The sequence below is a fragment of the Pinus tabuliformis genome, chromosome X (genome assembly GCF_031772625.1).
Source record: "Pinus tabuliformis cultivar Carrire ecotype Pingquan chromosome X, CPIR1, whole genome shotgun sequence".
NCBI lineage: Eukaryota > Viridiplantae > Streptophyta > Pinopsida > Pinales > Pinaceae > Pinus > Pinus tabuliformis.
This window is the reverse complement of record NC_142308.1, coordinates 235,760,101-235,772,907: the sequence shown is the minus strand read 5'-3', so window position 1 is coordinate 235,772,907 and position 12,807 is coordinate 235,760,101.

The window sequence follows — 12,807 nt, the reverse complement described above, 5'->3', positions numbered from 1 at the left end:
TTCACATCTATAATTTTTTTTTTTTTTAATTATAAATTCTCATTGATCAAAGGAAAGCAGATCACATTCTAGGATATCATTCATAAAATAAATATAGTAAAATTCATAAATATATATTTAAAAAATAAGTAATATAATCCAGGAAAAATTATTTTAAGTGTAATGGGAAAATAATGCTCAAACCCTCTTTACTTTATTTCTTTTGTTTGACATCAACTGATGCCTCGAGAGAAAGTTCCATTGGAAATACTGACTTTTATAATTTGAAAGGAGTATCATCTACTTAGCTGAATTAATGTTTTAGAAAAATTTAGGATTTTGCCTCATTTACACTTGTTTTTTATTAAAAAAAATTCTTAAAGGGAAAATCTGAATATTCATTGCTTCTTCTATGTCACCCCACGAAGTATTTAATTTTTTAATTTTTATTTTTGGTCATATCTTTTTTGTTTGTTTGTTGATTTTCTCTACTCTAATAGTTTCTATAAAAAAATGATTTCTCGCATGATTACATTTTTTTTGGAATTGGAGTTGTACCTTCTTTTCATTTTGGTTAATGTTTTTCTTGTGAAGAATAATCATGAAGTTGTTTTATTTCTTTCTTGATGTTACACCAACAAATGTATTACCATAATTTACATGTTGAATATTCATATAATTAATCATGGAGTTGCTTCAATCCTCCATGCAAGTTCATTAACCACCATTTCCCTCAAAGGAGGAATACTAATACATTTATTCTTTTATGTGCCAAGTAAGTCTTCAGCTTTTCAATTCGCACTTCCATAGGAATATTGATATATCTAGGCATCTAACGTTTATTGATTTTAATATTTTATCCGTTAGTAATATTATTATAAACTTTTTAATTTGTAATTTAATATTCTTTAATTTATATTCAATAATTCAAATTATAGGAAATGACCTTTATTTTATAATTTTAATAGAATTAATAGTTTTTCTATGAAAAATATAGTTATGACCACATGCAAAACATATAAGAACAAGTTAAATAACATGGAATATAATATATTTTTTTAAATTTCACTCTAAACCAAAACTACTTTAAATTAATATATTAACATAATATAAGAAAGTTATCTTTTTATAAAAACTCTGTAGTGAAATAAATATGAGTCAATTCTGGAATAAAAGTATTTCACTAAATATATATAAAAAAGAAAAAAAGAAGAAGAAAAAAGAAACTGAACCACATGAAAAAAACTCTCTTAAAACCGTTTTTCCTTTGTATGTACTAGAAATAGATCCTAATTTCAAGAAACCAATTTAATCTTACTTTTTAAAATCATTATTATTTCTTTAAAATAAAAATTACACAAGATTTTGAATATTTTGAAAATATAATATAATATATATAGGTGAGAACTGGGAAGATAATTTGCCATGGACGTAAGGTAATGTGGCAACAGATGAGGTCACCTTTTGATATGGCTGCCTGCAACTTCGTACGTGCTAACTATTATTTATTGATTCACAACCAAAAAATTAAACACCTCCCACTTGCCAATCAAATTATCACTCAACTTTTGATATGGCTGCAAATTCTTACATGCCAAACATTATTTGATGATGATGATGATGATGGTTAACGTCCACTGAGACCAAACTTTGGTCTATCAGACCTAGAGAAACAAATTATTTAGTTTGATTTAACGTTTTATTTCTATGCTCAAAAAGCTTGGAGAGAAGCCTCCTAAGCTCACTGTACTTTTGACATCGTAAAAGGCTTGAAGGTCAGTATTGCAACAAAGATTATGAAACTGAGATCTAATGTGGTTGTATGTGGGGCACTCTAAGAGGAATTGGTTTTCATCCTCAATGTTCCTATTATCACAGAGATGGTAGATTCTTTACGTCCATGGTGTTTTAGGAACTGTCCAACGACCTGTTTCACTATGGAGCTCATTAGAGTTCGTTCTAAACTTTGATAAATTAATTTTCTTCTTTGAGCTAGCTAAAATAGTGAGATACGTTTGATCTTCTAGGGTGGGGTTGATGACCTTCTTATAATAACTCAATTTTATTTTAGCCGCCAAATCTTTCTCGCACCACATTTTTCCTTTGAACTTAAAAGTAAAATATTTCTAATGTTATTAATGTTTTGCATTGCATCATTCTCGTTGATCTCCCAATGGTTCACCTAGGCCCTCGTGTATTTATACCACCCCCGTTTGAGCCTTAGATGGTTTTGGCTGGAATTTAAAGCTAGCTTGGGAAGTCTATGATCTCCTATGTTATTGAGCTTGTGCTTGTACAACAAAAGCCTAGTCATAGTTAGGCTTTCGATAGGGGAAAGACCTAATTCTATAACGAGAATAGGGTAGGGTGTATTGATTTTAATTTTCAGGTTATACGTTATAAAGCACTTCTGAATTTTCTCAATCTTTCTCCACAATTCTCAAGAGATGCTACAACCCCAAACCTCACATCCATATAAGATAACAGGAGTGACTAAAGTTTCAAAGAGGAACCTCTTTTTATCCCACATTACGAGGTTTGTCATTTTACAATTATTTTCAACACCAAAGTAAGCTTTCCACCCCGCATTAATCCTTTTCTCAATGCTATAGTTCTAGTTGAGTTTGTGATGAATATCAATTCCTAGGTACCTGTAAGAATATACTTCTTCCAAGTTATTATTTTCATATATAAAATTAGCATAAGTTTCCTTCTTATATTTGATAATCATAACTTTTGTTTTGTTAGTGTTAACAGTCATACCCATGGTAGAGCAGACATCCTTAAGAAGTCTAAGCTGCTTATCAAGATCAGATGGACACCTTGCGAGGAGAGAAATATCGTCAACATAGAGAAGAAGGATGACGACTAGCCTAGCTAAGAGTGTGCTAGCACATCCTACTTCCTCTAGATAACCTTCGAGCTTGTCAATGTAAATGATAAATAGGGTAGGGGAGAGGGGGCAACCTTGTTTAACTATGATATTACAATTAATATCTTTCAACCACCCCTCATTGCTTGTTAGCTTGGAAATGACATTCTCGTATAATCTAATAGTGGTAGCTCTCAACTTGAAAGGAACCTTTAGCTCTTCTAATCTATTCCAAAGGTTGTTCTAGGAACCATATCGAAAGCCTTTATAAAGTCTACAAAGCAATACAAAAGATTGGATTTATCATTGCGACATTCCTCCACAATGATTCTAAGCGTAACGAGGTGGTCTATTGTTGAGTGATGCCTTCTAAAACCCGCTTGGCCTTTAGCCCGCTTATCCTCACTTTCAAGCCATATGCTCAACTTCTTTTCCAAAATACTACCATATAACTTAGCTAAGAGAGGGTTGATCATAATTGTTCGATAGTTAGGGGGGTTATTTGTATCCCCATTTTTAAAAATAGGGATAATGAGGCTCTCACTCCATAACTTAGGGAATCCTTACCTGACTGCTTGATTGAAAAGCTTGTGGATGTGGGGGATGAGGACAGGGCTTCCAATTTTTAATATTTCTTCTTGGTAACCTTCAATGTCCTTAGCTTTCCCATTAGCCAAGCGCTTAACCCCAAAATCAATGTCTTCTAGAGAGAAGACTTCTTTCATTGTGGGTAGGGTTTCAAAGTTATTCATGATATTAGGAGATTCATAGAGCTTTTTAAGATAGGAATTCCAATCGTGTAAAGAAATTTTATTATTGTCCTTAGATTTCCTTGTCAGGATCTGCCTCCAAAATTTCTTAGGAGCTACCCTAGAGAGGTGTAAGAGATTCTCTTGTCTTTCACGAATGTACTGCCTCTTTTTTCTTTTATTTAGGGCTTTATATATTTTTATCTGGTCCATTTTAAGAGATTCATCAACAACTTCCTTAATAGCTCTCCTCGCATTTTTACAGTCTTTGTCATACCATGGGTTTGTTTTGCTATTTCTTTTAATTATTGATTCAATGCTAAAAAAAATTAAACACCTCCCACTTGCCAATCATTATTTACTGATTCAATGCCATTAAATTAAACACCTCTAAGTTGCCAAACATTTTTTATTCATTGATTCCCCCATAAAATTATCATAACTTCTTCTCGTCTTTACTATGTTTAGAGTCTGTGCTTGTACCCTATCTGCACTACCTGGGAATCCCTAGGGACCTATCTACTAATGTAACCCCATGAAAAGGAAACATACATTTTCTTTTATTTTACTTGAAGGATGCCACCCTATTTATATATATTTCCAGACTTGTATGCCTTTCTCCATATCTCTCACTAGCAGCATAATGCTCCTCTTTCTTCACATTTCTTTCATCGAATATCTCTAGATTGGCCCCGTGAAATGCAATCATCCATTTTTTATTTTTTCTATATAAGTCTTCATTACTTCACCCAAATCACTCACTCGCTATATGATGTTATTCTTCTTTTCCTTTCTTCTCTCTTCTTCCCTTGCTTACCCATATCAATATCTTCGGCAGCCACTGTTTGATTCTGGTTCCCTCATCATCAGTGATCTTTGATAGTCCATGAAGATCTAGGCCGTGTCCTTGTGCAACTGGAGTGCTATAACCTACAATAGCAGTTATCCAAGGGAGAGATTAGTTGTCGTCTCTTTTCGCACATCGTGTCTAGGCAGCGAGACAATGCTTAAAGTAATATTTGTGACGATGATCCTTACTCACTCCGTTTAGACTCTCTTCTAGATAAGTCAAGGGGGATAGTCCCTAAGGTGGATGAATGAGAATATCCTGTGAAACACAAGCTCTAGGAGACTTCAAGATGGACAACTTGATGAATTTAGAACAAATCTTGGTCAACTGATATGGATAGATTAAACAATTATTACAAATAAGACACAATCACAAGAAAGAAATGATTTTGGACCAATTCCTTTGTATTCAATTAACTATAGACTAAAAATAAACAAGTTATCCCGAGTAATTTATAAATGTGGCAAAGCAACGATCAGGAACAATTAAATTTCAACGCCCAAAAATTTATCATGCAAGAGTTTCTAGCAATTAAATCATGTGAAGAATTATGAAATTTACATGCTAAGAAATGATTCGAGATTTAACATGATTTCCATTAATAATTAAGATCTAGAATAATTTATCATTCTCCAATAGCCAATGATTTTAAAACGTTAATCACACCTGGCAATAGAGAAATCACTACCACGAAAGGACACCAATGAACTTTATATTAACAATTTAATTGTCCCTTAGGCAATTAATTTAATATGGTAAATGAATTTTTTTAAGTGACTATAAATCAAATCAAAAGTACTTAATTAAATTAAAAATTTTATGGGCCATAGGCCACAATTTTATTTTTTTAAATGTGAAGGCACAAATTTACCTTGTGATTTAATCCCTTAGAAATTCTAAAGTCACCAAAAAAAAATTTGTTTAGATTTTTTTTTTTTTTTTTTTTTAAACAAAACACAAATCTAAGTCAAAGTCATGACTTTATAATAAAAAAATGTAAAACAAAAATAAAATCAAACCAAAATAAACAAATCTAAAATTCAAAATATAATAAAATAAAGTCTAATGCAAATCCTAAACTAAAAAAACACAAACAATAAAAATCAAATTTAAAATAAAAAATGAAGGAGCACGAGGACGGAGACGCAGGGAGGATGGAGTTGCGGAGAGGGTATTGCAGAAGGACAAGAAGGACTATAGGCTAATGGAGGACGTGGAATAAGCCCGTGGGTCTACTCAACGGTGCAAGAGGAAGTCACAAGAGGAGCTAGATGCGCTCAGAATGTAGGAGACAACCGAGAGGGAAGATGAGCTTGGGCCTACATTAGATGGGAGGAGGACACAAGCTGAGAGAGATGGAAGGGAGGGAGAAGGGAGGCAGGCACAACGATTGTAGATTAAGGAGAGAACACAACAAAGAGTAGATGTTGGCAGTGAGAAGGGAGCATGTTGGATGCTGAGGAAATGAGGAGCAAGGGGAATGAACAAGCTCAGGCAGTGATGGTTTACAGCAGTATAGGGAATGGGAAATGGAAGAACAAGGGCACAAGGAGGGTCATTGGAGCTGAGTAGGGGTAGGAAGAACTGCGAGTAGAGGGATGGAAACAATGGAGCTACAGAAGGGTTTTCTTAAAAATTTTGAAATTTTCTGTGAACCCAAAAACCGAGATAGTAGATCAAAAAAACCAATCAGCAAAGAAATGGTAGCCCATAATCTTAAAAAAATTCAGAAAAAAATTAATTTAAAATGATGTGTTCCTTTGCTTCAGATTTATACCTGAAACCCTTATGAAAAATTCCACATCCAAGAAATTTTAAAGCCTTTGACTACATAAAATTTGAATAATATCCCTTGAAAATTATGCTGATAAACCCCAGAGATCTAGATCTTACCCTCTAGGGCCTAGATATGGACTCTGCAAAAATTTCTTCCTCAGATCTATAGTTTCATGACAACAAGGAATGTTCAAACAATATATACAATCATTAAAATTAAAACCCAGGTAAAACCCACATTAGAAAAATAATTACAAACTTTACAAATTGTAGGCTCTAATAAGCCAGATCTACCATTATGCCACATAAAGATATTTTTATTTTTTTTTAATTTTAAAGGAGGTGCTAACTCAAAACCCTTCGTGTATTACAAATAAAATCTTATGATAAGCCTAGAGCTAATTTAGCTAGGATGTTTCAAGAAAATGGATTAGGAGTTGGCTGGTCCAACTAAAAACTTCCCCTAATGCCCAAGGATCTAAAATAAAGATTTCCATGCAAAAATCGATCAAATCACTAAATATAGAGCAAGAAAATAATAATAAAACTTAGAAAAATAGAGATACATGCTATTATGTTTAAAATTTAGATTATTATTCAAAACCGAGTGAGTGAGCAAGATATTTGTACTCATGTCTCTCTTTAGAAGCTATCATCAATGGCTTTAGAAAAAATTATGCATCAAAATAACACATCTTACAGTATTCCCATGAAGAGTAACACCAACATAAATTAACCACAAATTCTTTCCTTATTATCCAGAAAAAGATTACACAAGAGATTCTTGCTAACGCACGACTCAAAGGTCAGATGTATCAACTAACAAATGACCTCCTATTTAAAGATGAATCCTCCAACGGCTAGTTCATGTGATCCTTGTAAAAGCAATCTCGACCGTTGATGAATATTAAAATTTATTTTAATCTCATCCGTCGAAATATTTAAATATTTGGGGAAATTCAAAATTTTTAATTAAATGCATTTTAATTAACTAAAAAAAAATTGAGTTAATTTCCCCAAAATTTTGACTTTGACTTAAACCCAAGGAATCAAAGGTTTAAAATTTAGAAAAATGATTAATTTACCTTAGTCCTAGGCCCTTTTAAAATTTAATTTTGAAGGACGGACAAATTTTTTCTTTGGAGAATTTAAATTTACCTAGGACCTAAAATTAATTAAATTTATGGATTAAGATTTTAATTATCTTTTGGCTAGAAAATTTATTTAATTAACCTATGAGTGGATAAATTATGTTTCCAATGCTCAAGATACTTTACATCATTATTTTCATATTGTTTACATCATAAGGGGAAAACCCATTTTGATAGACCCTCACAGACTACCCATTTCTACGACACACATATAATCCAATAGACCAAGCAATTTGTAATAGATTAACCTAACCAAATAGTTAGGATTATTTCCAAATTACTTTTACATAGATTGGATATAGAACACAAGGACTCACCTAAGATCCTGGCGACAAAATCCATTCTAGCTATGGGGTAAGACTAGAGGAAAACAATGCTAACCATCTAAGAATGGAACGGTGAGACAAAAAACCTTCCGGAATGGAGATCGTCACTAGAAAATTAGGTTTACCTAGGTCATTACATATATGACACAGATATGCTGAGATTATTTACATTATACACATGCTGAAAGGGTTTACATAACATCTTGGAAGTCAAATTGATGATGATAGATGGACAACATGGACACATCAATCAAGTGTTATCCCTTTTGTGAAAAAAAAAGGGTGTACTACTATGGATTGTTGACACGTAGTGGTCAACACCATCAAACTCACATTTGCAGATCTTAGCAACAGTTATCCAAGGGAGAGATTAGTTGCCGTGAAACTCACATCTATGGATCTTCACGGTCCCGCTTTCTCCTCCTCTTGGAAATTTTTCATTCCTCTGCTTACTTGATTTTTCCAAATATGAGATGGATTCTCATGTGTTTAGTGGTCACGATTCAAAGGAATCGGGCAAAAAGTGATCTCTACCACACCGAGGCTGAGATTTGTAGTCTTGAATTGTATTCTTGTTTTCATTTCTAGAAATTTGATATTTTAGGGTTTGCTTTTTTTCATTGATGTTGATGTGCATCTTGTCCACTTGTAGGACCATGGGTATTAGAGCTTCAGATTCTCTACTTTTCATTGACACTAATGTAGATATGAGACAGAGGAGAGGTAGTCTATAGCTGAAGAGGAATTTATTTTCTTTAATTACCAAGTGATAGGAGAAACGACAAAGTTTTGGGAGTACGAGATCAAATGGGGTTGTGCAGATACATAAATGTGAGTTTTAGGGAAATAATTATGTCATTGGATGATGGTTGATGTGAGTAACGCCACTCCACTTACAAAAGGACATGGTCATATTCCAATCCGATAGGGACTTTTAAGGATCAGTGGTAAAGAGGGGTATGGACTCCACAACGCCGGTTGCCCACATCCTAATATGCGAGCACGTGAAAAACTATTGGAAATAATACTGAGAGGGGGTGAATCTGTATTATCTGATCAAAAAATTTATTCCCAAAATAGATTTATATACGCTACTTCAATGAAGTGAACTAGCATGTATACATGACTGTGCTTAAAGAAACCAATGTATATGTAGAGAACTTGTGATTTATGTGTTGAGCTTAAACCCGTATATCAAAGATTTATTAGACAATGCAGTAAAAGTAGAATAAAGCATCACACATAAGCAACACACATGAACACCAAGATTTAAGGTGGAAACCCAATGTGGGTAAAAACTACCTGTTGTTGTCGTCTCTGTCTTCTTTTAATAATAAGAAAATATGTTTACAATCTTGTACTAGTGCAGACTCATACTAGTATGCAGGCTTCTACCTGCACAAGGTTACAACCTTCTCTCATTTTCCAGCCTCTATTGGAAGGGAGCTACAACCCCCTAGCTCTTGTACTAGCCAATATGTTTACTAGTACGTAGGTGCCAGCCTACAGAAAAAATCCACTCTTCCACCAGGGACCACGTTTCATGAAATTTCAGACTGGATAGTCCTGGATCACAACACCACAAACTGAAGGCCACGTTTCATCATATTTTCACATTGGACCCTGTTATCACTCAGGTTGTCCTTAAGCTCCGGAAAAGGATACAGCCGAGGTAACCAATGACCAACTTTGGACTGCAGGTTCTAGCCAACCTGCAATCAGAGAGGGCTCTCTCTTTTAGATTTAGCTTTGTTAAAAAGGATTTTAGGCTAGGTTTTGAGTTCAGAGGGTTTTTGTTTTGTTTTTGGTGGGAAAATTGATGTTTTCAAACAGAGAGGCAAGGCATAGTCTGGAAGTTTCAAACCATTGGGCGTGGAGTCGAGGAGGAGAACTGCTGGTGAATTTCTTCGGTCACAAGAGAGGGAAAATGGAGCAAGATAGTTGCGCATGAAATAGTATTTCAGGTTTAAATGATGGAAAGAATGCTAAGTAATGAGAGGCAGTTAAGAATCTCTCAATTAGCTTAACAGATGGGGGTAACAGAGCTCTACCTAGGGGCAGTAAAGAATCCCTAGATAATTGTCAAACACAGGTGAATCGGGGTAAATATGAGCCTGGGGGAATTCACATTCATAACCAATTCATTCAGAGGAAAACATAAAGAAACAACAGAAATTGAGCATAGAGTGTACTTAAACAAATTCTAAGCTATTCTTTCTTTCTGCTATTTAGATAGTGGTAAACAATAAACAGAGGTAAGATGCACTTATTGCTTTAGACTACAGCACAAGAATTCCATCTTCATATCTCCAAAAACATTCATTTACAACAGACAGTTTTCTCTCCAAGCTTTCAGCAATCTTTGATTATAAAAAAAACCCAGGTATACAATGCGAGTCTCTAGTGAAAATTCTCAATTTTCCAATGCTTGTAACAATGTAGAGGGCGGTATATATAGGGAAAAACTCTCTAAAACTGTTTTTATTACAACTTGACCTAAATAGGTCTGAAAGAAAGATGATTACTTAACCTAATCCTATCCAGAAATAAATGCAAAAAATATCTCGGGCTGCGCTCAGGGATGTCGTATCAAAACTGAGTAAATGATGTAGTCCTTGGCGGCTTGGTGCAGTGTTTTCTACAATAAATGTGTATGGGTTTCTGCTTCTTTGTTGTCTGTCTGCATTTAAAGCTTTAACTGTGATTTGAGGGCAAGGATGGGCTTACGCCTCTTGATTTGACTTTCTGGGGGGCTCATCAATGTTCAGGTGCTTCGAGCCCCTAAAAAATCTTGACTGATACTCTTTGGCTCTTCTTCTTCCTCTGATACTCTTTGACAATAAATTGCGCCGTTGTTTTCCTTTGCTGTGGGTCTAATCACAAATTAATGGTCGTTGTTCGGCCTCTGTTTCCTCTAGAACTGTCTTTTGCTCCTTTCGGCAAGCTTCGCGAAGAAAAATGGGTCATTCGGCGCCTTTCTGGCTTGCTGGGGGCTGCAAAATGAAAATATTCCCTAAAGATTCCCCATTCAGGCCTAATTTATCCAGCAAATTGCTCATCAAAAACTGCCTCAGAAACTGATTCCGGGGCTCCGGAGTGCGATTTTCGCCCTTCGCGGCAAAAAAGTGATGATGACGTCAACATGACGTCAGCGATGGGACCTCGTACAGCAGGTGATGTCAGCATGATGATGTGGTGGGATGATGTCATCATGATGATGTCATCACGTACGGAGGTGACATGGCAGTACGGCGGCTCTGAAGATGTGGCAGGACATGTGGCAAGTGACTCGACGGTATAGTGGGAGGAGGGCCACACAGGCGGATGACGTGTCATAGTGACTAGGCAGGGGGGTGACGCAGGCAGGTGACGTCACCAGGCAGGGGGCGGTTTCTGTTTTGGGGCGCACCGCCTTTGGGCATGAGCGGTTTTGTCAGAAGGGGCTCCACCACAACCTAGGAGGTGACGCGTGGCAGGAGTACGGCGGCAATACCGCCCATCTCCCAGATGCTAACCTTCAGGCGGTTTGGAGATGGGACGGCCCGCCAACCGTCGATCTGGGTGCGGGGTGATCGGACAGCTGGCGGCGATGGTGAGGCGGCGGGGGTATACGGGCGGGGAATATGCACAGAATATTCCAAATTTAATAACACGCACAGGTGGTTTAAAATTAGGGAAAGTGGGTTATGGGGTCTAAAATGGGCGGGTTACGATATTTATAGTTAGGGCGTAGGGAAAAGGGGTAGAACATGGGTTTTTTGCGCGCGGTTTTAACAATTTATGCCCGAAACTTAGGATAAGGGGGCAAAAAGTGGGTTTTTGAGGGTTTTAGGGCTAGGGAAGAGGTTGTTAGCATGACTAGGTGTCATCTAACCCCTGTTATGACTCAGATGGGCTAAAAACAGCCCCGGAATGACCATTTTTTCCCAGACTTATAAAAAATATGGCTATATTGCTAGGGAGGGGATATTTACATAGGGGAGTTTTATATACATTCTTTTAGTAGGGGAAAGGGGAAGACTGATAGGGAGTTATATAGTAGAGTTAGTGGTTAATATGGTGATGATAAACAGGCGCTAAGGTCAGGGACCTTAGGCTAATTTTGGGGAAAAGAATTTGGAAAGAAATAAAATCCTTAAGTGAAGCAGATCTTCACCAAGGCAACTGATATGAATGATGATGAAACTAAGAGGAATCAAGCAGATCTTGACCTCTTTGGGAAGTTAGTAAGTGACTTAGGGAATTAGAAGAAGGGGGAGTTAGTGATGTCCACCTTTGAGCTCCTTTGAATGAAAACGTCCTGCACTATGATCCGGAAAAATATACACTTAGTAGCACAAAATTGATCATAAGTCATTTTTCTGCAACCTCTCAGCTACCTACCCAGCCTACTCACCTAACATTTTTTTCTTCTTTTTTTGGTTTGGGTGCACTTAGACTTGCAGACCCAGATTTACAATTTTTCTTTTGAATGTTTCCTATCTAGCTCTACACTTATTTCTGCCAGGGCCCAGATTAAACAGTTGGGTCCCTTTGATTCTCTACCTATCTACAAATCTGCCAAGATTAAACTGTTTGGTCAGATGCATTCTCTACATTCTGAAACAAGAAATTGAAACCTAGGGAGACCAAGATTAGGTTGTTTGGACCTCCCTTAAATGAAAACTCTTCAAAACTGGAACAACTCATCAAAATTGGAATCAGCAGTGGCATTTGGACTAGCACACTTCATGGCTTTCTTCTCTGGTCTCTTCTGGAAATATGGAACACTGTAGCTTGCAAAGTATGACATATTTGGCATGTAAAAATGTCAATCATGAAAGATGAAACCCTGTTGCAACAGGAGGCTAACAGACCCATCAAAGATTTTAAACTTAAACTGATAATGTGAAAAATCATATCGCAGACACCAGAACACTGTGTTGAACCTAGAACCCTACATCATCATTCTGAACTAGCTGTAACCTAAAAAATCATCCATTAGAGTGTATATGCTACTTGGCTGCACCCAAACTGTGCGTATACACTACTTCCGTTAATTGAACCTGTGTATAACTTAAAAACTACTGCAAACATAAATTTCTGAATCAAGTCTGTACCCACT